The sequence below is a fragment of the Salmo salar genome, chromosome ssa26 (assembly GCF_905237065.1).
Source record: "Salmo salar chromosome ssa26, Ssal_v3.1, whole genome shotgun sequence".
NCBI lineage: Eukaryota > Metazoa > Chordata > Actinopteri > Salmoniformes > Salmonidae > Salmo > Salmo salar.
The window spans coordinates 7,430,409-7,455,871 of NC_059467.1; the positions used below are offsets into that span (position 1 = coordinate 7,430,409).

At 43.0% G+C, this 25,463-nt stretch overlaps 1 protein-coding gene across 2 annotated transcripts in view; it reads left to right on the plus strand.

Annotated features, from left to right (window-relative positions):
- Positions 1–9,208: 9,208 nt before the first annotated feature.
- Positions 9,209–25,463, plus strand: part of LOC106587065 (LARGE xylosyl- and glucuronyltransferase 2) — a 287,326-nt gene continuing 271,071 nt past the window's right edge. Inside the window, exon 1 of one of the 2 annotated variants that reach the window (XM_014174962.2) lies at positions 9,209–9,402. The gene's annotated coding sequence lies outside the window, so the exon portion shown is untranslated. The remainder of the gene's footprint in view (positions 9,403–25,463) is intronic. The other variant, XM_045708271.1, reaches the window with a different exon arrangement.

Consider the following 25,463-nt stretch of genomic DNA (forward strand, 5'->3'; position numbering starts at 1 on the left):
CCGTCCTTGGCCAGCTCTCCTGCTATCTCTCTCAGAATGACCTTCTTGATCCTAATCAGTCAGGTTTCAAGACTGGGCATTCAACTGAGACTGCTCTTCTCTGTGTCACGGAGGCTCTCCGCACTGCTAAAGCTAACTCTCTCTCCTCTGCTCTCATCCTTCTAGACCTATCTGCTGCCTTTGATACTGTGAACCATCAGATCCTCCTCTCCACCCTCTCCGAGTTGGGCATCTCCGGCGCGGCCCATGCTTGGATTGCGTCCTACTTGACAGGTCGCTCCTACCAGGTGGCGTGGCGAGAATCTGTCTCCGCACCATGCGCTCTCACCACTGGTGTCCCCCAGGGCTCTGTTCTAGGCCCTCTCCTATTCTCGCTATACACCAAGTCACTTGGCTCTGTCATATCCTCACATGGTCTCTCCTATCATTGCTATGCAGACGACACACAATTAATCTTCTCCTTTCCCCCTTCTGATAACCAGGCGGCGAATCGCATCTCTGCATGTCTGTCAGACATATCAGTGTGGATGACGGATCACCAGCTCAAGCTGAACCTCGGCAAGACGGAGCTGTTCTTCCTCCCGGGGAAGGACTGCCCGTTCCATGATCTCGCCATCACGGTTGACAACTCCCTTGTGTCCTCCTCCCAGAGTGCTAAGAACCTTGGCGTGATCCTGGACAACACCCTGTCGTTCTCCACTAACATCAAGGCGGTGACCCGATCCTGTAGGTTCATGCTCTACAACATTCGCAGAGTACGACCCTGCCTCACACAGGAAGCGGCGCAGGTCCTAATCGAGGCACTTGTCATCTCCCGTCTAGATTACTGCAACTCGCTGTTGGCTGGGCTCCCTGCCTGTGCCATTAAACCCCTACAACTCATCCAGAACGCCGCAGCCCGTCTGGTGTTCAACCTTCCCAAGTTCTCTCACGTCACCCCGCTCCTCCGCTCTCTCCACTGGCTTCCAGTTGAAGCTTGCATCCGCTACAAGACCATGGTGATTGCCTACGGAGCTGTAAAGGGAACGGCACCTCCATACCTTCAGGCTCTGATCAGGCCCTACACCCAAACAAGGGCACTGCGTTCATCCACCTCTGGCCTGCTGGCCCCCCTACCTCTGAGGAAGCACAGTTCCCGCTCAGCCCAGTCAAAACTGTTCGCTGCTCAGGCACCCCAATGGTGGAGCAAGCTCCCTCACGACGCCAGGACAGCGGAGTCAATCACCACCTTCCGGAGACACCTGAAACCCCACCTCTTTAAGGAATACCTAGGATAGGATAAAGTAATCCTTCTAACCCCCCCCCTTAAAAGATTTAGATGCACTATTGTAAAGTGGTTGTTCCACTGGATATCATAAGGTGAATGCACCAATTTGTAAGTCGCTCTGGATAAGAGCGTCTGCTAAATGTATTAAATGTAAATGTAAATGTATGTTTCATCGAAATGTACAGCTGTGTGTCATCTGCATAGCAGTGAAAGTTAACATTATGTTCTCGAATGACATCCCCAAGAGGTAAAATATATAGTGAAAACAATAGTGGTCCTAAAACGGAACCTTGAGGAACACCGAAATTTACAGTTGATTTGTCAGAGGACAAACCATCCACAGAGACAAACTGATATCTTTCCGACAGATAAGCTCTAAACCAGGCCAGAACTTGTAGACCAATTTGGGTTTCCAATCGCTCCAAAAGAATGTGGTGATTGGCGGTATCAAAAGCAGCAAGGACAGATGCTGAGCCTCGGTCTGACTCCATTAAAAGGTCATTTACCACCTTCACAAGTGCAGTCTCAGTGCTATGATGGGGTCTAAAACCAGACTGAAGCATTTCGTATACATTGTTTGTCTTCAGGAAGGCAGTGAGTTGCGCAACCGTTTTTTTTTTTTAAATTGAGAGGAATGGGAGATTCGATATAGGCCGATAGATTTTTATATTTTCTGGGTCAAGGTTTGGCTTTTTCAAGAGGGGCTTTATTACTGCCACTTTTAGTGAGTTTGGAACACATCCGGTGGATAGAGAGACGTTTATTATGTTCAACATGGGGGGGGGGGGGGGCAAGCACAGGAAGCAGCTCTTTCAGTAGTTTAGTTGGAATAGGGTCCAGTATGAAGCTTGAAGGCAGAGTTGTCCTGGCAGAGTTGTGCACACTCAGGACACTCAGGCCTTGGAGGAATACGCAGATTTAAAGAGGAGTCCGTAATTTGCATTCTAATGATCATGATCTTTTCCTCAAAGAATTTCATGAATTTATTACTGCTGAAGTGAAAGCCATCCTCTCTTGGGGAATGCTGCTTTTTAGTTAGCCTCTCTTACTTCAATTTCTCAAACATATGACTATTTTACAGCTATTTAAAGACAAGACTCTCGTTAATCGAACCACACTGTCCGATTTCAAAAAGGCTTTACAACGAAAGCAAAACATTAGATTATGTCAGCAGAGTACCCAGCCAGAAATAATCAGACACCCATTTTTCAAGCTAGCATATAATGTCACAAAAACCCAAACCACAGCTAAATGCAGCACTAACCTTTGATGATCTTCATCAGATGACAACCCTAGGACATTATGTTATACAATACATGCATGTTTTGTTCAATCAAGTTCATATTTATATCAAAAAACAGCTTTTTACATTGGCATGTGACGTTCAGAACTAGCATACCCCCCGCAAACTCCCGGGGAATGTACTAACAATTTACTAAATTACTCACGATAAACGTTCACAAAAAGCATAACAATTATTTTAAGAATTATAGATACAGAACTCCTCTATGCACTCGATATGTCCGATTTTAAAATAGCTTTTTGGTGAAAGCACATTTTGCAATATTCTAAGTACATAGCCCAGCCATCACGGGCTAGCTATTTAGACACCCGGCAAGTTTAGCCTTCACCAAAATCAGATTTACTATTACAAAAGTTTGATTACCTTTTGTTGTCTTCGTCAGAATGCACTCCCAGGACTTCTACTTCAATAACAAATGTTGGTTTGGTCCAAAATAATCCATCGTTATATCCAAATAACGGCGTTTTGTTCGTGCGTTCAAGACACTATCCGAATGGTAAATAAGGGTCGCGCGCATGGTGCAATTCGTGACCAAAAAAATCTAAATATTCCATTACCGTACTTCGAAGCATGTCAACCGCTGTTTAAAATCCATTTTTATGCCATTTTTCTCGTAAAAAAGCGATAATATTCCGACCGGGAATATCCTTTTAGGTAAACAGACAAAGGAAAAGAAAGCTTTCGGTCGACGCGGGCACGAGCATGAGTCTCACAGTACTGTAACCAGCCACTACCCAAACGCGCTACTTTGTTTCAGCCAGAGCCTGCAAAGCCACGATTCAGGTTTTTGCCACCTTCTGAGAGACCATGTGAGCCGTAGGAAGTGTCACGTTATAGCAGAGATCCTTTGTAATCGATAGAGATGGCAAAGAAGTTCAAGAAATGGTCAGACAGGGTACTTCCTGTACAGAATCTTCTCAGGTTTTGACCTGCCATTTGAGTTCTGTTATACTCACAGACACCATTCAAACAGTTTTAGAAACTTTAGGGTGTTTTCTATCCAATTATATGCATATTCTAGTTACTGGGCAGGAGTAGTAACCAGATTAAATCGGGTACGTTTTTTATCCAGCCGTGTCAATAGCCCCCTAACCCTAACAGGTTAGCTTTGCGACAGTATCAAAAATAAATTTGGATTGCTCTTATTTTCCTCAATTAAGTTGGACAAATAGGATGATCGAGCAGCAGTGAGGGCTCTTCAATACTGCACGGTACTGTCTTTCCAAGCTAGTCGGAAGACTTCCAGTTTGGTGTGGCGCCATTTCCGTTCCAATTTCCTGGAAGCTTGCTTCAGAGCTCGGGTATTTTCTGTATACCAGGGAGGTAGTTTCTTATGAAAAATGTTTTTAGTTTTTAGGGTGCGACTGCATCTAGGGTATTGCACAAGTTTAAATTGAGTTCCTCAGTTAGGTGGTTAACTGATTTTTGTTCTCTGACATCCTTGGGTAGGCAGATGGAGTCTGGAGGGGCATCAAGGAATCTTTGGGTTGTCTGAGAATTAATTGCACGACTTTTGATGATCCTTGGTTGGGGTCTGAGCAGATTATTTGTTGCAATTGCAAATGTAATAAAATGGTTGTCCGATAGTCCAGGATTATGAGGAAAAACATTAAGATGCACAACATTTATTCCATGGGACAAAACTAGGTCCAGAGTATGACTGTGGCAGTGAGTAGGTCCGGAGCCATTTTGGACAAAACCCACTGAGTCAATGATGGCCCCGAAAGCCTTTTGGAGTGGGTCTGTGGACTTTTCCATGTGAATATTAAAGTCACCAGAAATGTGAATATTATCTGCTATGACGACAAGGACCGATAGGAATTCAGGGAACTCAGTGAGGAACACTGTATATGGCCCAGGAGGCCTGTAAACTGTAGCTATAAAAAGTGATTGTGTAGCCTGCATGGATTTCATTACTAGAAGCTCAAAAGACGAAAACGTCAGGGTTTTTTTGTAAATTGAAATTTGCTATCGTAAATGTTAGCAACACATCCGCCTTTGCAGGATGCGCGGGGGATATGGTCACTAGTGTAACCAGGAGGTGAGGCCTCATTTAACACAGTAAATTCATCAGGCTTAAGCCATGTTTCAGTCAGGCCAATCACATCAAGATTATGATCAGTGATTAGTTCATTGACTATAACTGCCTTGGAAGTGATGGATCTAACATTAAGTAGCCCTATTTTGAGATGTGAGGTATCACAATCTCTTTCAATAATGTCAGGAATGGAGGAGGTCTTTATTCTAGTGAGATTCCTAAAGCGAACACCGCCATGTTTAGTTTTGCCCAACCTAGGTCGAGGCACAGACACAGTCTCAATGGGGATAGCTGAGCTGACTACACTGACTATGCTAGTGGCAGACTCCACTAACCTGTCAGGCTGGCTAACAGCCTGCTGCCTGGCCTGCACCCTATTTCATTGTGGAGCTAGGGGAGTTTGAGCCCTGTCTATGTTCGTAGATAAGATGAGAGCACCCCTCCAACTAGGATGGAGTCCGTCACTCTTCAACAGGCCAGGCTTGGTCCTGTTTGTGGGTGAGTCCCAGAAAGAAGGACAATTATCTACAAATTCTATCTTTTGGGAGGGGCAGAAAACAGTTTTCAACCAGCGATTGAGTTGTGAGACTCTGCTGTAGAGCTCATCACTCCCCCTAATTGTGAGGGGGCCAAAGACAATTACTTGATGACGACACATCTTTCTAGCTGATTTACATGCTGAAGCTATGTTGCGCTTGGTGACCTCTGACTGTTTCATCCTAACATCGTTGGTGCTGACGTGGATAACGATATCCCTATACTCTCTACACTCGCCAGTTTTAGCTTTAGCCAGCACCATCTTCAGATTAGCCTTAACGTAGGTAGCCCTGCCCCCTGGTAAACAGTGTATGATCACTGGATGATTCATTTTAAGTCTAATACTGCGGGTAATGGAGTTGCCAATGACTAGGGTTTTCAATTTGTCAGAGCTAATGGTAGGAGGCTTCGGCGTCTCAGACCCCGTAACGGTAGGAGTAGAGACCAGAGAAGGCTCGGCCGCTGACTCCGACTCGCTGCTTAATGGGGAGAACCGGTTGAAAGTTTCTGTCGGCTGAATGAGCGACACAGGTTGAGCATTCCTACATTATTTCCCTCCAGAAGCCATGAGAAAGTTGTCCGGCTGCGGGGACCGTGCGAGGGGATTTATACTACTATCTGTACTTACTGCTGGCACAGACACTGTTTCATCCTTTCCTACACTTAAATTACCCTTGCCTAATGATTGCGTCTGAAGCTGGGCTTGCAGCACAGCTATCCTCCCCATAAGGCGATCGTTCTCCTGTATATTATGAGTACAGCAACTGCAATTAGAAGGCCTCGTGTTAATGTTACTACTTAGCTTCGGCTGGTGGAGGTCCTCATGAACCATGTCCAGATAAAGCGTCCGGAGTGAAAAAGTTGAATGAAAAAAGTGAGGGAGTGAGGGAAAAACTAAAAATATAAACGGTAATTAAAAGTAAAAAACGTAAAGTTGTCAGGTAGCAAAGTAAGGTTAGCAACAAAACGCCCAGCAGCACGTAAACAAGTCTGTAAGCATAGGGTTGAACTTCACAGCCCCATGCCATAAGTAAGAATAGGAAGTAAAATCACATTATTTGTTATTAGATGTTCAGGAGTCTTATGGCTTGGGGGTAGAAGCTTTTTTAGAAGCCTCTTGGACCTAGACTTGGTGCTCTGGTACCGCTTGCCATGCGGTAGCAGAGAGAACACTCTATGACTAGGGTGGCTGGAGTCTTTGACAATTTTTTGGGCCTTCCTCTGACACCTCCTGGTATAAAGGTCCTGGATGGTAGGAAGCTTTGCCCCAGTGATGTACTGGACCGTATGCACTACCCTCTGTAGTGCCTTGCGGTCGGAGGCCGAGCAGTTTCCATACCAGGCAGTGATGCAACCAGTCAGGATGCTCTCGATGGTGCAGCTGTAAAACCTTTTGAGAATCTGAGGACCCATGTCAAATCTTTTCAGCTTCCTGAGGGGGAATAGGTTTTTTTGTGCCCTCTTCATGACTGTCTTGGTGTGCTTGGACCATGTTAGTTTGTTGGTGATGTGAACACAGTCCCATCGATGAGAATGTGGGGTTGTGTCTGGTCCTCTTTTTCCTGTAGTCCACAATCATCTCCTTTGTCTTGATCACGTCGAGGGAGAGGACTGAGCACGCACCCCTGAGGGGCCCCTGTGTTGAGGATCAGCATGGCGGATGTGTTGTTACCTACCCTTACCGCGTGAGGGCGGCCTGTCGGGAAGTCCAGGATCCAGTTGCAGAGGCAGGTGTTTAGTCCCAGGGTCATTAGCTCATTGATGAGCTTTGAGGGCACTATGGTGTTGAACGCTGAGCTGTAGTCAATAAATAACATTCTCACATAGATGTTCCTTTTGTCCAGCTGGGAAAGGGCAGTGTGGAGTGCAACAGAGATTGTATCATCTGTGGATCTGTTGGGGCGGTATGCAAATTATGGTGGGTCTAGGGCTTCTGGGATAATGGTGTTGATGTGAGCCATGACCAGCCTTTCAAAGCACTTCATGGCTACAGACGTGAGTGCTACGGGTCGGAAGTCCTTTAGGCAGGCTACCTTAGCGTTCTTGGGCACAGGGACTACGATGGTCTGCTTAAAATGTTGGTATTACAGACTCAGACAGGGAGAGGTTGAAAATGACAGTGAATTTCTTATAAGCTTCCTGGGTTAGAGGCCTGCTCCTTGAATGCAGCAGCACTAGCCTTTAGCTCAGTGTGGACGTTGCCTATAATTCATGGCTTCTGGTTTGGGTATGTACGTACGGTCACTGTGGGTACGACGTCATCGATGCACTTATTGATGAAGCCAATGACTGATGTGGTGTACTCCTCAATGCCATCAGAGAAATCCCGGAACATATTCCAGTCTGTGCTAGCAAAACAGTTCTGTAGCTTAGCATCTGCTTCATCTGACCACTTTTTTATTGATCGAGTCACTGGTGCTTCCTGCTTTAATTTTTGCTTGAAAGCAGGAATCAGGAGGATAGACTTGCCAAATGGAGGGCGAGGGAGAGCTTTGTATGCGTCTCTGTGTGTGGAGTAAAGGTGTTCCACAGTTTTTTTCCCTCCGGTTGCACATTTAACATGCTGATAGAAATCTGGTAAGACGGATTTAAGTTTCCCTGCATTAAAATCCCCGGACACTAGGAGTGCCGCCTCTGGGTGAGCGTTTTCCTGTTTGCTTATGGCAGAATACAGCTCATTGAGTGCAGTCTTAGTGCCAGCATCAGTCTGTGATGGTATGTAGACAGCTTTTTCACATTTTTATTTGGTTTACCCCGACGGCATTGCAGGGGTACCCCAGATTGCGAATACCTGGTGTAGATAATCGTTGTTCCATCTAAACTGATGTGAAATATATTTTCCATAACCAAATATATTGTTGTTTCAGCTGTTTGAAGCTGATGTATACAACCAAAAGTAAAAGATGCAAAAACATAACTTAGGAATGGGAAGCATAGAAATAGCACACATAGAACATATATACAGCTTCTTAGACTTATTTTCAAGGCGAGTGATAGATCTATAACTCACATTTCTATGTGAATTTGGTCAGGTTGCCCAAAAGGTTACATATTGCCACCTTAAGAAAATCAAGCAATAATTAAATGTACTGAATAAGACTCACACTCCTTTCAATCTTTTACCCAGATTTTAGCAGAGATGCAGAGAAGCATATTTCATTTCTTTAAAAAAAAGAACCACCAGTCAGGACGATACAGACAGCTCAAGAGGTATGATTAAATATGCAGAAAAATATACTTTTATTTACATAAAATTAGCATAATGATGATGACTCTAAAGTGCAGGAAAAAGCTATATAATTTGTTTGGAAAATGCAACATTCTCCAACTTCAGGGCGGGTGGCCTACTGCCCTCCAGCCATCCTCACGTATTTTGTGCCCCCTCAGATTGTTGGGGTGCACAACGCCTCTGTATGTGATCATATACAAATGTAAGCAAGGTTTGAAATTATTATGTTTTAGTCAAGTATCATATCTGTTTGCGCTTCTTGCGATCAATTTGCAGTCCACAAATTATTTTTTATTATGTTCAGGCAACGGCCCCCTGACCATCTTTTCCAAATTAATGATCCCTGCCCTAGCCCCTGTGGAGATTTCAGAGGATTTGACAAGTGTAAACAACATGATGAAACTTACACCTAGCCCACGGTGATGCATCAGTTAGCAAGTGGAGCTAAATACCATATTGCTTACACCTTTCAAACCCTTTCTTATCTCCACAAATGCATACGGTATAGTAGGGTCTAGGGCAGGGGTGTCAAACTCATCCCATGGAGGGCCTAGTGTCTGCAAGTTCTAGTTTTTTCCTTACTTATTAATTAGTGACCTTAATTTATCAATCAAGGACAAGGGAGGAGCGAAATTCCCTCCGTGGAATTAGTTTGACACCTGTGGTCTATTTGGGATTGGGCCATAATGTCTGTTGAATTTGCGAACACTAGAGGTTGTAATGGACTCGCAAATATCCTCCTCTCTCTCTCTCAGGGCGCAAGTGAGTGAAAGGCTCGCGGTGCGATGATAGTCACTGGTTGAAAGCGAACAGCTGTCTTCCCGTACCCACTGTGCATCGATGTCGACGGATGGAACAGGTATAGAAGTTATAGGGACCAATAATAGGGGATTCGATAAACCCAATCAATGATCACAGCGATCGATCGGTCAATTCCTGCCAAGGGGATAGTCCCGCCAAGGAAGATGCGTCAACGCATATCCATCGCAACAGTTCTGTCATCTGAGGATAGCGCAAGAGGTATGCAGGTTAGTGATATGATTTTGAGGTAGCCTATTCGCTAGAAAATGATGAAGCGCAGTGTTATTGACGAGAACGTTCTGATGGTTACACTCTTGCATAGAAAACTTTGAGAGACGTTTTTGTATGAACAACTAGATGATACGTACGTTACCTAAAATAACCTCATACTGTAGTTTAGGTAGGCTAACCTATAGAATCAACAACTCTAGCATAATCCAGAGCAATCCTTAGAGCTGGAGCACATGGGAATTGAAAAGAGACATTTTGACTCATTTTATACTGTGCAAATAATTGTAGGCTGTGACTTGTTTGAAGCTTTCTCTGTGTTTTTATAGGCCTATGCTATAGAAGCTGTTCATATTATTGGATTGCAGAGTCAGAGATCTACCAGAATAATAAAGCCTTATGTAGTAGATATAGAAGAGTTGGGGAAGGTGATACAATATAAATACATACTTAATAAGGAACAGTCATAGGCTTATTATTGTGCTTTCCAGAGAGTTGGAACGGGCAATATTGTCTTTTGTGGGCAAATCCAATACTTAAATCTAAATCTTCTGTTTTGTGTGACCTCTTTTTCTGAATCTCAAGCCTTACATCCCTGACCCCTTCCTGAACCTTAAAGCAGATTTGGCTCCTTTTTGGTTCCCTTCTCTCCTACTCTTCCTCTCTTCCACTTGTACATTGTTATGTGGATTTGTGGCTGGGCTCTAAGCCGCACAATCTCTGTTTTTACCCATTTCAACACTGGTCAACAAGGAGAGAGAGAGGTGAGCTGGGTTCAGAAATGTCATTATTTGTTGTGTTGAGGTGTGTGTGTGTTTTGCTTGTTTGTGTGTGTGTGTGTGTGTGTGTGTGTGTGTGTGTGTGTGTGAGAGTGTGCGTGTGTATTGGACATAAGCCAGTGTCGATATTAGTTTAGAGTCCTGCTGAACCAATGTCACCCATTCTGTTTGTCAAGGGTGGGGGCTGTGATGGGGTGGTAATGAGATTTCAAGTTGAGCTACGGTTGTGGGTCTGAGAAAGTAGTTCATTTAAGGATCTAGGATATCATTTTTGATGGGGGGGGGTTGTTTTGATGGACCTCAGTGTTTTTATGATGTCTTAGTCCTGCGGTCTCCAAGGGTCCTCTGATGATCAGAGGGAAGTCATCACTCTTCTTTACTGACAGACATGAGAAAAATTGACTTTCTCATCTCTCTCTAAGTGTCCCAGAGTGGGGAGATTTACTTTCTGTCTCTGACTGCACACACACACACACAGATTTGAGTGTGCGGTTTGTCTGTGTGTATCCCCTCTCTCTCTCTGCCATAGCCATCACTGATTATGACCCCTGGTCACCTTAACCCTAGCTCCCTCGCTTGTCTGTCAGATGGAGAACACACACAGACAGGTAACTGCCACAATGAAGGAAACATCAACATAAAGTGTCTTAATAGGGCGTTTGGCCACGACAAGCCAGAACGGCTTCAGTGCACCTTAGCGTAGATTCTACAAGTGTCTGGGACTCTATTGGAGGGAGCGACACTATTCTTTCACAAGAAATTCCATCATTTGGTGTTTTGTTGATGGTGGTGGAAAACGCCGTCTCAGGCGCTGCTCTAGAGTCTCCCATAAGTGTTCAATTGGGTTAAGATCTGCTGACAGATGGCCATGGCATATGGTTTACATAATTTTTATGCTAATCAAATTATTCAGTGACGACTCAAGCCCTGTGGATGGGGGCATTGTCATCCTATGGGGACATAGCCATGGTAGCCAAAATAATCGCCTGCCCAGAATTTGTATACATGACCCTAAGCATGATGGGATATGAATTGCTTAATGAACTCATTAACCACACCTGCGTGGAAACACCTGCTTTCAATACACTTTGTATCCCTCATTTACTCAAGTGTTTCCATTGTTTTGGCAGCTACCTGTATGCAGCACTGTATAGACAGGTTGAATGTTTGGCAACAAAACCGATGTGTGTGCAACTATGGGGCAAAACAGACGGGGTTTGCTTAGATTGAGAACATGTAGACTATTTTGTTTCAATGTTTATTGAAAACATATATATATTTACACATTGAGCACTTGTTGTCTCTCAAATATATTGTTACAGTTGTTGGTTAGCCAGCTTGCGAATTTTAGCCATATTAGCATAGACATGACATCAGTCAAAACAAGACATTGTATCAATAACAAGATGCAGTACAACGAGCTGAAATGAGCCACCTACGATTCCCCACCTGGCAGCTTCTTGTCATTGTTGCTAGCTATCTGACCATTCAGTATCATAACAACCCATGCCTTCTTGTCACATCGATGTGCACACATCATTTTCATGACGTTGTCAGCCAACCTGTCTATAAAATCCAAGCCTAATCATGCCCAGACAGAAAATTAATTCTGTGAAGTTCCTTCATATACTGTACATTGTATCCATAACACATTTCATGTATTTTGCATGCTGTGCATTAGGATTGATTATCACATTTTAATGGAGCTCTCATCATTACAACACAATTAAAGGGCCAGATTTGTCATTAAAACAGTCACAGGGGCCTCAAAGGGTACAGGCACATACATTGCATCCGGAAAGTATTCAGACCCCTTGCCTTTATCCAAATTCAGGTACGTTATAGCATTATTCTAAAATTTATTTTCTACATCAATCTACACACAATACCCCATAATGACAATGCGAAAACAGGTTTTTCGAAATGTTTGCACATTTATTAAAAATGTAAAACAGTAATACCTTATTTACATAAGTATTCAGACCCTTTGCTATGAGACTCGAAATTGAGCTTAGGTGCATCCTGTTTCCACTGGTCATCCTTGAGATGTTTCTACAACTTGAATGGAGTCCACCTGCAGTAAATTCAATTGATTGGACATTATTTGGAAAGGCGCACACACCTGTCTATATAGGGTCCCACAGTTAACAGTGGATGTCAGAGCAAAAACCAAGCCATGAGGTCAAAGGAATTGTCTGTAGAGCTCGAGACAGGATTGTGTCGAGGCACAGATCTGGGGAAGGGTACCAAAAAATGTCTGCAGCATTGAAGGTCCCCAAGAACATGGTGGCCTCCATCGTTCTTAAATGGAAGAAGTTTGGAACCACTTCATAGAGCTGGCTGGTCAGCCAAACTGAGCAAATCGGGGGAGAAGGGCCCTTGGTCAGGGAGGTGACCAAGAACCCAATGGTAACTATGGCACATGACAGCCCGCTTGGAGTTTGCCAAAAGACACCTAAAGGACAGACCATGAGAAACAAGATTGTCTGGTTTGATGAGACCAAGATTGAACTCTTTGGCCTGAATGACAACCGTCACATCTGGAGGAAACCTGGCACCATTCCTACGGTGAAGCATGGTGGTGGCAGCATCATGCTGTGGGGATGTTTTCAGAGGCAGGGACTGGGAGACTAGTCAGTATCAAGGGAAAGATGAAAGGAGCAAAAAACCTGCTCCAGAGCATTCACCTTCCAACAGGACAATGACCTTAAGCACACAGCCAGGACAATGACCCTAAGCACACAGCCAGGACAATGACCCTAGCACACAGCCAGGACAACGCAGGAGTGTCTTCGGGACAAGTCTCAATGTGGCCCAGCCAGAGCCCGGATTTGAACCCGATCGAACATCTGGTGAGACCTGAAAATGGCTGTGCAGCGACGCTCCCCATCCAACCTGAAGGTGCCTGAGAGGATCTACGGAGAAGAATGGGAGAAACTCCCCAAATACATGTGTGCCAAGCTTGTAGCGTCACACCCAAGAAGACTCGAGGCTGTAATCGCTGCCAAAGGTGCTTCACTGGGTAAAGGGTCTGAATACTTATGTAAATGTCATTAAAAAGTTTTTTTTTACTATTTGCAAATATTTCAAAAAAACATTTTTTTGCATTATAGGTATTGTGTGTAGATTGAAGGGGGAAAAAACAAACAATTTAATCCATTTTAGAATAAGGCTGTATGTAACAAAATGTGGAAAAAGTCAAGGGGACTGAATACTTTCAGAATGTACAGTATATGCATGAACGCACACTTAAGGCATCAGCATGCTTCAGTTCAGCTGGCGCCTAGCCGGACTCAGCTTAATAGACCCCCCCCCACACACACACCCCATAATGTGTGACACCATGGCACACCCCTCCCCCAACTCGTTAACACACTGCCACCATCTGCTAAATTAACGGAGGTGTGAACTCATCCAAGATCCCCCCCCCCGTTTCTCTTCTCATCCAAGATCCCCTCTTTTCCAGACCTCTGCTGTGGTTAGTGTTGGGCGATATGGGCAAAAATCCATATCTCCATATATTTCCTGAATTGATGCAATAATGATAAATAGAATGATAAGTTTATAACAATGTGCACCATAGTTTTTGTTATTACCCTTAAACTACTACTATATATTTGTAATTATTTTATTTAACCAGAGAAGTAACATTGAGTTTACAAGTGAACCATGGCCAAGAAAGCATATGTTAAAACGGTGCAAAGTGTATAGTTTTGATTGTTTTCGCCATCAATTGTCCCAGGGCATTTCCATCTAAAAGGAGCCATGAGCACCAACGTGAAGTTCATACTGTAGGAGCATGTCAAATTGGGTGTCAAATGAAAGCTACTAACAAAAGTCAATAAAAAAAAAATGCAGGCATATATACATACAGGCATATATACATTTTTCAACCATTTTCTGTCCGAACAAATTTGGAATAAGCAGTGGCTTTGTTTTTGGTCAAACAGAAAAAGTCACAAGGTTAGAAATGCATCAAAACACAATGTTGAAGTAAACACCCCTGTCAACTGACATCAAAACATATATATTTCATTTTGGAGAAATGATTTTCCTTCTATAAATTTAAGAAACATTGCCCTGTAATTCCATTACCAAAAACCAACAAATCTTTAAGATATTTAAACATTTCTCTCCTTCATGGGGAAGAATAATGAACATTCACAGAAGTGACAAGTAAAGAAAGACTTACAGTAACCTTACTGTTTTTACTAATATGAAGTTTGTTTATTAATTATTAAGTGATTTAAAGCTTTGTTACCAAATCGGTAATGGAATTACCAAAAAATCGATATAAAATCTATATACGTAATTACTGCAATTGAACTGGCTACAATGGGGAAATCGTATTAGTCATAAACTACAGTTGGGTCACCTGCTGTAACGTAGATGCAGGGCGTCAGGAAGCAAGTGCAGTTTGAGTTTAATGACGAAGAACATGAACGATACAAAATAAAGCGATTAAACATGGAAACGTTAAACAATAGTACCTGGTGGGCGATAGCAACGGAGTGCTATATAAAGGGGAAGTAATCAGGGAGGTGATGAAGTCCAGGTGGGCCTAATGAGGCGTAGGTGTGCGTAATGAAGGTTGCCAGGTGTGCGTAAGGATGGGTTGCCAGGGCCGGTGGGTAGTAGTCCGGCGACGTCAAGCACCGGCGAGGGAGAGCGGGAGTGGACGTGACACCTGCATCTGTCCTCCATTCCATTGACATTCTGTTATGTTCAGCTCATAACTGTTTTCTTTTTCTTTCTGTCGTCTGCTGGTCACAAATGAAAACAGTCTTGACAACCCCTCCCTCTGCCACTCTCTCTCGATTCAATTCAAGGGGCTTTGTTGGCATGGGAAACATATGTTAACATTGCCAAAGCAAGTGAAGTAGATAACGTACAAAAGTGAAATACACAATAAAAATGAACATTACACTCACAGAAGTTCCAAAAGAATAAAGACATTACAAATGTCATATTATGTGTATATATACAGTGTTGTAACGATGTGCAAATAGTTAAAGTACAAAAGGGAAAATGAATAAACATAAATATGGGTTGTATTTACAATGGTGTTTGTTCTTCACTGGTTGCCCTTTTCTTGTGGCAACAGGTCACAAATCTTGCTGCTGTGATGGCACACAGTGGTATTTCACCCAGTAGATATGGGAGTTTATCAAAATCTGGTTTGTTTTTCAATTCTTTGGATCTTCGTAATCTGAGGAAAATATGTGTCTCTAATATTGTCATACATTTGGCAGGAGGTTAGGAAGTGCAGCTCAGTTTTCACCTCATTTTGTGGACAGCGAGCACATAGCCTGTCTTCTCTTGAGATCCAGATCTGCCTACGGCGGCCTTTCTCAATAGCAAGGCTATGCTCACTGAGTCTGTACATAGTCAAAGCTTTCTTTAAGTTTGGGTCAGTCACAGTGGTCATGTATTCTGCCACTGTGTACTCTGTTTAGGGCCAAATAGCACTCTAGTTTGCTCTGTTTTTTTGTTAATTACTTGACACATTGGAAATAATTATTTTTGTTTTCTCATTATTTGGTTGGGTCTAATTGTGTTGCTGTCCTGGGGCTCTGTGGGGTCTGTTTGTGTTTGTGAACAGAGCTTCAGGACCAGCTTGCTCAGGGGACTCTTCTCCAGGTTCATCTCTCTGTAGGCGATGGCTTTGTTATGAAAGGTTGGGAATCGCTTCCTTTAGGTGGTTGTAGAATTTAACAGCTCTTTTCTGGATTTTCACAATTAGCGGGTATCGGCCTAATTCTGCTCTGCATGCATTATTTGGTGTTTTACATTGTACACGGAGGATATTTTTCCAGATTTCTGCATGCAGAGTCTCAATTTGGTGTTTGTCCCATTTTGTGAATTCTTGGTTGGTGAGCGAACCCCAGAGCTCAAAACCATAAAGGGCAACAGGTTCTATAACTGATTCAAGTATTTTTGCCAGATCCTAATTGGTATGTCAAATTTTATGTTCCTTTTGATGGCATAGAATGCCCTTCTTGCTTTGTCTCTCAGATCATTCACAGCTCTGTGGAAGTTACCTGTGGCGCTGATGTTTAGGCCAAGGTATGGATAGTTTTTTGTGTGCTCTAGGGAAACGGTGTCTAGATGGAATTTGTATTTGTGGTCCTGGTGACTGGACCTTTTTTGGAACACCATTATTTTGGTCTTACTGAGATTTACTGTCAGGGCCCAGGTCTGGCAGAATCTGTGCAGAAGCTCTAGGTGCTGCTGTAGGCCCTGCTTGGTTGGCGACAGAAGCACCAGATCATCGGCAAACACTAGACATTTGACTTCAGATTCTAGTAGGGTGAGGCCGGGCGCTGCAGACTGTTCTAGGTGCCCTCGCCAATGCGTTGATATATATGTTGGAGACGGTGGGGCTTAAGCTGCATCCCTGTCTCACCCCACGGCTCTGTGGGGAGAAATATGTGTGTTTTTTGCCAATTTTAACCTCACACTTGTTGTTTGTGTACATGGATTTTATAATGTCGTATGTTTTTCCCCCAACATCACTTTCCATCAATTTGTATAACAGACATCATGCCAAATTGAGTCAAAGGCTTTTTTGAAATCAACAAAGCATGGGAATACTTTGCCTTTGTTTTGGTTTGTTTGTTTGGCAATTAGGGTGTGCAGGGTGAATACGTGGTCTGTTGTATGATAATTTGGTAAAAAGCCAATCTAATATTTTCTCAGTACATTGTTTTCACTGAGGAAATGTATGATTCTGCTGTTAATGATAATGCAGAGGATTTTTCCAAGGTTGCTGTTGACGCATGTCCTACGATAGATGTTTCATTGCGGATACCATCAACACCACAGGCCTTTTTGGGTTGGAGCGTTTTCATTTTGTCCTGTTGTTAATTCAAGGTAATTGGAGAATCAGTAGATTCTGGTTGTCTTTAATAGTTGATTCTAAGATTTTGTATTTGATCATGTATATGTTTTAGCGGTTTGTGCTTTGTTATAGAGCCAACAAGATTGGAGAAGTGGTTTACCCATACATCTCCATTTTGGATAGATAATTCTTTGTTTGTTTAGTGTTTTCCAATTTCCCAGAAGTGGTTAGTCTATGGATTCTTCATTTACATTGAGCTGATTTCTGACGTGCTGTTCCTTCTTTTTCCGTAGTGTATTTCTGTTTAGTTTTTTTAAGGGGTGGATCAGCTTTAATATTGCAGATAGATTGTTGCTCCCATCAATGTAATTGTCTGCATAATTTCCAATCCCCCATATATTTTTTGGGTAAATATACATACATAGATACATACATACATAGATACATACATACATACATGCTTTTTTTGTTTTAATATACCTTTATTATTCCCCACAAACCCTTCCACCCCTCCCCCAAATGGAGTAAACTAATAAACAATAACACTTAGGCTTCTACCTTCAGTTTATACACATTTTACAGACACAATCTATTTTACAATAGTTATATTTTATTTGTTTTTAGTCCTTCCTCTATTTCTGATGTCCATCCAGTTTGATTTCTATTTGTAACTGTGCTATTTCACACAATCTCTGAAACTATATATATTTTATAAACCCCATATGTTTTACATTGGTTATCTTGTTGTTATAAGTTCCATCCTTCAGATCCATTCAACCTCTCCCATCGATCTCTTAACACCATCCTTTTGAATTTCTATTTGCCATGATGCTTCACAAAACTACTGAACCTTTCTATTCTCATAGCTTCTACAGATTGTACATTAAAGAAACATTTTTGCTAAAATAATTATTATATTATTGATTGATTGACTATGACCTTTCAAATCACCCAGTATTGCTATCTGCAGCGTTAGTTGTAGGTAAATGTTGCAATTCTTCAGCCATTCCTGGACCTGTGACAAAAAACGAGCTACATATGGAAAGTACCAAAATAAATGATCTAATGACTCTGTCTGCTCGCAGCAAAATCTGCAGAGCTGGGAAGATTGTATCCCCCATATACAGTTCAAGTCGGAAGTTTACATACACTTAGGTTGGAGTCATTAAAACTCGTTTTTCAACCACTCCACAAACTTCTTGTTAACAAACTATAGCTTTGGCAAGTCGGTTAGGACATCTACTTTGTGCATGACACAAGTAATTTTTCCAACAATTGTTTACAGACAGATTATTTCACTTATAATTCACTGTATCACATTCCAGTGGGTCAGAAGTTTACATACACTAAGTTGACTGTGTCTTTAAACAGCTTGGAAAATTCCAGAACATGTCATGGGTTTAGAAGCTTCTGATAGGCTAATTGATGTCATTTGAGTCAATTGGAGGTGTACCTGTGGCTGTATTTCAAGGCCTACCTTCAAACTCAGTGCCTCTTTGACATCATGGGAAAATCAAAAGAACTCGTCGAACTCCACAAGTCTGGTTCATCCTTGGGAGCAATTTCCAAACACCTGAAGGTACCATGTTCATCTGTACAAACAATAGTACACAAGTTTAAACACCACGCAGCTGTCATACCGCTCAGGAAGGAGACGCGTTCTGTCTCCTGGAGATGAGCGTACTTTGGTGCGAAAAGTGCAAATCAATCACAGAACAACAGCAAAGGACTTTGTGAAGATGCTGGAGGAAACGGGTACAAAATATTCTATATCCACAGTAAAACGAGTCCTATATCGACGTTACCTGAAAGGCCGCTCAGCAAGGAAGAAGCCACTGCTCCAAAACCGCCATTAAAAAAAGCCAGACTACGGTTTGCAACTGCACATGGGGACAAAGATCGTACTTTATAGAGAAATGTCCTCTGGTCTGATGAAACAAAAATGGAACTGTTTGGCCATAGTGACCATCATTATGTTTGGAGGAAAAAGGGGGAGGCTTGCATGCCGAAGAACACCATCCCAACTGTGAAGCATGGGGGTGGCAGCATCATGTTGTGGGGGTGCTTTGCTGCAGGAGGGACTGGTGCACTTCACAAAATAGATGTCATTATGAGGAAGGAAAATTATGTGGATATATTGAAGCAAGATCTCAAGACATCAGTCAGGAAGTTAAAGCTTGGTCGCAAATGGGTCTTGTGGAAGGCTACCCAAAACGTTTGACCCAAGTTAAACAATTTAAAGGCAATGCTACCAAATACTATTTGAGTGTATGTAAACTTCTGACCCACTGGGAATGTGATGAAAGAAATAAAAGCTGAAATAAATCCTTCTCTCTACTATTATTCTGACATTTCACATTCTTAAAATAAAGTGGTGATCCTAAGTGACCTAAGACAGGGAATTTCTACTAGGATTAAATGTCAGGAATTGTGAAAAACTGAGTTGTATTGTATTTGGCTAAGGTGTATGTAAACTTCCGACTTCAACTGTATAATCTCCAGTCGTACTTTATCAAAAGCCTTTTCAAAATCAGCTATGAAAACCAGGCCTGGTTTCCCCGATATTTCATAGTATTTCCATTGTTTCCAGTACTTGTCTTATATTATCTCCAATATATCATCAATGTAAAAAAAACTGTCTGATTAGGATGAATAATATCTGATAATGCCTTTTTTAATTCTATGCGCCAAGCATTTAGCTAGAATATTTTGCATCACAACAATGAAGTGTAAGAGGCCTCCAATTCTTTAAATGGACTGGATCTTTATATATACCACTTTCAAGTCAAAATGAGGCTCAGTAGTGTGTGTGGCCTCCACGTGCCTGTATGACCTCCCTACAACGCCTGGGCATGCTCCTGATGAGGTGGCGGATGGTCTCCTGAGGGATCTCCTCCCAGACCTGAACTAAAGCATCCGCCAACTCCTGGACAGTCTGTGGTGCAACGTGGCGTTAGTGGATGGAGCCAGACATGATGTCCCAGATGTGCTCAATTGGATTCAGGTCTGGGGAACGGGCAGGGCAGTCCATAGCATCAATGCCTTCCTCTTGCAGGAACTGCTGACACACTCCAGCCACATGAGGTCTAGCATTGTCTTGCATTAGGAGGAACCCAGGGCCAACCGCACCAGCATATGGTCTCATAAGGGGTCTGAGGATCTCATCTCGGTACCTAATGGCAGTCAGGCTACCTCTGGCGAGCACATGGAGGGCTGTGCGTCCCCCCAGAGAAATGCCACCCCACACCATGACTGACCCACTGCCAAACCGGTCATGCTGGAGGATGTTGCAGGCAGCAGAACGTTCTCCACGGCGTCTCCAGACTGTCACGTCTGTCACAAGTGCTCAGTGTGAACCTGCTTTTATCTGTGAAGAGCACAGGGCACCAGTGGCGAATTTGCCAATCTTGGTGTTCTCTGGCAAATGCCAAACGTCCTGCATGGTGTTGGGCTGTAAGCACAACCCCCACCTGTGGACGTCGGGCCCTCATACCACCCTCATGGAGTCTGTTTCTGACCGTTTGAGCAGACACATGCACATTTGTGGCCTGCTGGAGGTCATTTTGCATGGCTCTGGCAGTGCTCCTCCTTGCACAAAGGCGAAGGTAGCGGCCCTGCTGCTGGGTTGTTGCCCTCCTACGGCCTCCTCCACATCTCCTGATGTACTGGCCTGTCTCCTGGTAGCGCCTCCATGCTCTGGACACTACGCTGACAGACACAGCAAACCTTCTTGCCATAGCTCGCATTGATGTGCCATCCTGGATGAGCTGCACTACCTGAGCCACTTGTGTGGGTTGTAGACTCCGTCTCATGCTACCACTAGAGTGAAAGCACCGCCAGCATTCAAAAGTGACCAAAACATCAGCCAGGAAGCATAGGAACTGAGAAGTGGTCTGTGGTCCCCACCTGCAGAACCACTCCTTTATTGGGGGTGTCTTGCTAATTGCCTATAATTTCCACCTGTTGTCTATTCCATTTGCACAACAGCATGTGAAATGTATTGTCAATCAGTGTTGCTTCCTAAGTGGACAGTTTGATTTCACAGAAGTGTGATTGACTTGGAGTTACATTGTGTTGTTTAAGTGTTCCCTTTATTTTTTTGAGCAGTATATATTTTCAAAGAAGCTTGGATCATCATTATTTGGACCGTATAGGTTAATAAGCCATATCTGTTTATTGTCCAATAACATATTTAAAATAATTAATCTACCTTGATAATCTGGTTGGACAATTTGCGCATTTGGATCACAATTACTGTTAATTAATATCATCACCCCTTTTGAATTTCTTTGCCCATGGGAGAAATAATCACCCGTCCCCCCCCCCCCCGAGTCCCTTTTCCACAGCTTCATCTAGAATTGTTGAATGAGTTTCCTGTAAACAATAGATATTATATTCCTTCTCTTTTAGCCAGGTAAATATTGATTGTCTTTTCTTATTATCTGCTAAGCCATTACAATTATAACTGGCTATACTTATTTCACCACTTACCATAATGACACAGGTTTCAATTCTATTTATCAAAATATGTGTTTGTAAACATACCATTAAAAAGTAACATGATGATTGAGTGTCTGTATAGCTGTACCATGATATTTGCATTGCTACTAAGTAAACCTCCAATTGGTCCCCCCTCTTCCACCCACTAAAAGCCCTCCTCATCCCGAGTTGGGTTGTCATCCCAATGCCCGGCAGACCAACCCCGACACCCCCCCGGATCCCATGGCCCCGGAGAGACTGGGACCCATTTCTTCGAAAAGAGCACACAGTGCCACCCACAGAACAGAAGCAGATCAACCGCCAAATGCATTTCTATTGCCCTCACCTCGATTTGTATTATATATAATTAGCTATTAATATTTGTAGTAATGTAGGCAATTTATGCAAAGGATTTTTACCTCTCACCAGTCTCGCCATTACCATAATTTCATTATGGTAAGCAATTATTATATTAGCAAACAATTACTGTGAATCATCCTATATTGTCCCTAACATCTTTTACTCCCTCGCAACAGTTGTGGGATACACACACACACCCACACACTCATACACACTCTACCCCTTTCCCCCACAACAACCATAGACTCAGATTCTCAACAGTTGCACCATCCCAGAGCCCAACTCAAAGGTCTTGATTTACGAATGCATATACAGTTGCAGCTGTATGAGAAGGCCTGCAAAACTGCGCAAAGAAATGGGGAGATTTGATTAACCATTGTCACGTCCTAGATGATGGAGGTCAGATATACCTCCTTCCCCTGAAACACCCCTGAAACACCCACTACATGGTCCCCCGTAGTGACTATACTCTCAAGCATCTCCGTGCAGTCAGACCTTTGATTTTGTGCCACCAGGGCCACAATAATATGCCCCCTTTGTCCGAGTGTGACCCCCCCCTCCCCGTGGGTTACTGCAGCTAGTGTTGCCAGCACTGCCACTGCCTGGGTGGGGACACCCCACCGGAATCCCCACCGGCTAGGTACAAGGTCTTCAAAGTTCTCATTAGCAGCTTTGTGAATTTCCTTGTATATTATGCTCTCCCATCAGGGGGCTTTGGCTTTTCAGGACCAACCCTGCCAAGGTGGCTCAGAATCTTGAGGGGACAGTGCTGCTCTAGAAGGTCTCTGACTGCATTTTGGCTGCATACAGGCCGCTTACAGCAGGCCCATAAAACAGATAGGTACTTCTCCTTAGTATCTGGGTCGTTCAGGTGGTTGTCTAGGGTATAGGGTTATGGACCGTTCCATCAATATAGGACCATAAATAAATAAATTAGGTGAATAATTTATTTTAAAAATGTAGTTACCCGTGATAGGACAATAAATAAATTAGATGTATAATGTATTTTAAAACACTGTTCCAGCATGATAGGGACAATAAATAAATAAGGATGTATAATTCATTATAAAATGTATATCCCTCATCTGCACAACACTGAAAGCTCTCACCACCCCTGCTCACAGAAATAAATTGGTTCTGGGATATGCAACCATTTCCTTTCTCACTCACTCAACGCCACACTTTCCCAAACACCATAAAACACACACCACACCATCCATCCACACATACGGTGCCTTCTGTTTACTGCGTTTTTATCTCCACCATGTTGAATTAGTGCTTTTGTGTTCCAATTAGTTATATTTGAAGATGGATAGAAAAGCTATATTTTTGGGTTCTAATATTACAATCTATAACAGGGCTAGAATTGTGTGTTTCATTATTTTCCTCTTTGAGAATTTTTTTAATAGCCATGGAGTAGTCTGTGTCTCTGAACAATGTACAGTTTATCAACCACGAGAGCTACGCGTTTCCCTTTCAATCTATTTTCCTTGAAAATTGGATACAGAACTTTACGCCGTTCTGCAATTTCCTTCGGGAACTGGTCATTCATGCCTATTTTTGTGCCAGCAAGTCTTTTACCCAGGCTTTTAACCATTATTTTATCTTTAAAGAAAGCAAATTTGGCAACGATTGGGCGTTCATACCTCTGCCCTCTCTGTCTGAAGCGCTGTATACGTTCGATTTTGTCGATACCTTCATGTGGGATCTGAAGCGCTGTGAGGAGGAACTCTCTAACTACAGATTCAGGAACGTCTCCTTCTTTCTCTTGGATACTTGTAAGTACCAGATTCTCTCTCATGGATCTAATCTGTATGTCAAGTAAGGCTTCTCTCAGAACGATGTTCTCCTTTTTAAGTTAATTAACTTCGGTTTCAATCTTATTGACTGTCCCTTTTAGATTGTTTGTATCTTTCTCCAATGTCTCAGCTTTTTCGTCACTCATCTCGAGGCTTGCCTTCAACTTTTTTACATCCTTACTGACTAGTTCAAGTATACCCAGTTTGTCATTTATTGATTTTAACAGATCGGTTTCGGCCTTTACCATTTCCGGTGGTGAAAATATTAAATCGTCTGTGTCTGTAGAAGAGTTTTGTTTTAAAATAGGTTCCCCTATCTTACTCTCCATGTTTGGATGTTGCTTGTTTTCGTAATATTTGTCGATAAATTTCTCTAGTCTTATGATTTGTCTTGTGTTGTCATCCAGATTGAAGGTTATTACCAACCAGATTGTGTAGTGCTAATATTTAGTCTAACTTAACGACATTGAAAATTACGTTTTTATCTTGAGGTGGTCTACGTAGCTGTGTTCAGTCCGCCATCTTGGGTTAGTGTTTCTGTATTGTTTTAGTGATTCACCATAGTGAAGGTGTAAACTAAGGTTTTCTGAGTCTCTATGTTTGTGGTTGGACAGGTTTCTCAATTTCTTTCTTAGGTTTTTGCATTCTTCATCAAACCGTTTGTCATTGTTGTTCATTTTCTTCGGTTTTCTGTTTGAAATTTTTTGATTTGATGTGGAAGCTGAGAGGTCAAATATACTGTTAAGATTTTCTACTGCCAAGTTTACACCTTCACTATTACAGTGGAATGTTTTGTGCAGGAAGTTGTCTAAAATGGATTGAATTTGTTGTTGCCTAATTGTTTTTTGGTAGGTTTCCACACTCCATTTTTTTCCATTATTAGCATTTCTTAATATTACTCAGTTCCTTTGGCTTTGATGTCTCATGATTGAGTATTGCTCAAGTAGACTGATTTTGCTGTGATTTGATAGGGGTGTCAGTGGGCTGACTGTGAACCCTCTGAAAGACTCTGGGTTGAGGTCAGTGATCAAGTAGTCTACAGTACTACTGCCAAGAGATGAGCTATAGGTGAACCTACCATAGGAGTCCCCTCGAAGCCTACCATTGACTATGTACATACCCAGCGTGCGACAGAGCTGCAGGATTTGTGACCCGTTTTTGTTGGTTATGTTGTCATAGTTGTGCCTAGGGGGGAAAATGGGGGAGGGAATGCTATCACCTCCAGGCAGGTGTTTGGCCCCTGTGTGCTGAGGGTATCAGGTTGGCTATCAGGGTGGCTGACAGGGTCGGTGCTCAGAGGGGGTGAGATCCCCTGGGCTTGGGGTTCTTCATTTGTCTGTCCTGCTGTGATGTCGACACAATGATTTGGGTCTGGGGTGGACTGTTACGCTGTGGTGTCGAGACTTTTGTCGGGAGCTGAGGTGGGCTGTTCTGCTGGCTTCTCTGTGGGGGTGGCCACCTGTCTAGTGGGTTGTTCTCTGTCACACGCCATCTCCCTTACCCTCTCCTCCGGCAGTCTGATCCTCTCTAGTGCTCTGTTCTTCTCCTGCCCCTGCTTTTTCAACTCCAGCTCCATTTCAATGAGGGAGTAGTACTCTGTGCTGGGAGGTTGACTTTCCGCTTGGGGTTTCTCGTCTGTGGGGTTATATAATGAATAGGTCTGGTCTGACCCGCTCGGGGTGGGGGTACCTTTCTCAAGGGAGAGCTTCTCCTGCTGAGCGAGTTCTTTGATTAGGTAAAAGTCCAGCTGAAACTGTTTGGGGTTGCCCTGTACTAATACTGTTCCAGACTTAGAGAGATTT